General features: G+C 50.4%; 1 pseudogene; it reads left to right on the top strand.

The window, feature by feature from the left end:
- The first annotated feature begins 349 nt into the window (after positions 1-349).
- On the top strand, positions 350-1,018 carry LOC119817879 (annotated as a pseudogene).
- The last annotated feature ends 567 nt before the right edge of the window (positions 1,019-1,585 follow it).

Genomic DNA, 1,585 nt, shown 5'->3' with positions numbered 1-1,585 from the left:
CCAAGTTAAATAGGCCCAGATAGATAGATAGATAGATAGATAGATAGATAGATAGATAGATAGATAGATGATAGATAGATAGATAGATAGATAGATAGATAGATAGATAGATAGAGATAGATATATAGATAGAGATATAACCTTTGGTTGCTCCTTTCCCTGGAGGCCAACAATTGCCCAGATTTCGTGGCCGAAGCTTCCCTAAATCTGGCAAAGGTCCTAAATTGCTAGTGTTCAGTCATCTGTACTGGCCTGACCTTGGGGTATATGTCTTCAGCTGTAGCCACTAAGACCACCTTCTGTGCCCATCCACTATGTTCCCCTTTAAAAGGACCCTGCCTCCCCTTTCCGCTCGGCCGTTCCCCTGCACGGGAGGCAGCCATGGCGCCCGGCCGGAATGGCATGATCTTGAAGCCCCACTTCCACAAGGACTGGCAGCGGCGAGTGGACACCTGGTTCAACCAGCCGGCACGCAAGATCCGCAGATGCAAGGCCCGGCAGGCAAAAGTGCACCGCATTGCCCCGCGCCCCGCGTCCGGGCCCATCAAACCCATCGTGAGGTGCCCCACAGTGCTCTACCACACCAAGGTCCGAGCTGGCCGGGGCTTCAGCCTGGAGGAACTCAGGGTGGCTGGTATCCATAAGAAAGTGGCTCGCACCATCGGCATCTCCGTGGACCCAAGGAGGCGAAACAAGTCCACCGAGTCCCTGCAGGCCAATGTCCAGCGCCTGAAGGAGTACTGCTCCAAGCTCATCCTTTTCCCCAGGAAGCCTTCCGCTCCAAAGAAGGGAGATAGTTCGGCTGAAGAACTTAAATTGGCCACTCAGCTAACAGGACCTGTGATGCCCATCCGGAATGTTTATAAAAAGGAGAAAGCCAGAGTCATCACGGAAGAAGAGAAGAACTTCAAGGCTTTTGCCAGCCTTCGTATGGCCCGGGGCCAATGCCCGGCTCTTTGGCATCCGAGCAAAGAGGGCAAAGGAAGCTGCAGAACAAGATGTTTAAAAGAAAAAGTGATGTGCTTTTGGAATATTGCAATAAATTTTCCATAAAGCAAAAAAAGGACCCTGCCTATCTCTCATCCCATCTCTCTGGGTTTTTTTCCTCTCTCTCTTTCCCCATCTCTTCTCTTCCGCTACTCCTGTCCCCAGAGGCTGTCTCCCCTCTCCCCTCCCCCATTTACTTCCCCCCAATAAAAACGCCTCTACCTGAGCTCTGTCGCACGGCATCTTTCTCACTCGTACTGCTTTTTCTAAATTACAACATAAAAGTTGATTGAAATCTACATTTTGCCTGTAATCCACAAAGCTCAGGATAGGTAAATTATGTTCTTGAGATCTGCAAAAACTGAGCCAAACTGCCACCTTCTGGCCTCCAAAGGGCCAGACATACCCCATATCAAGAGGTTCATAAGGCAGAGATGACTAACCATCGCCCCCTAAAGTCCTCAGGGGCCCGGGAACAGACCGGAAGCACCGTCCAACAGACGCTTCAGAAGGCTGCACCTTTGCCCATGTCTGAGTCTAACTACAAGTTCAGCCTCACGACCTTATATGGGTAAAGAGGATCCTTTAGTCACGGTAA

Source organism: Arvicola amphibius, chromosome 6, assembly GCF_903992535.2.
Source record: "Arvicola amphibius chromosome 6, mArvAmp1.2, whole genome shotgun sequence".
NCBI classification, from domain to species: Eukaryota; Metazoa; Chordata; class Mammalia; order Rodentia; family Cricetidae; genus Arvicola; species Arvicola amphibius.
This window is presented reverse-complemented; position numbering and strand designations above follow the sequence as displayed.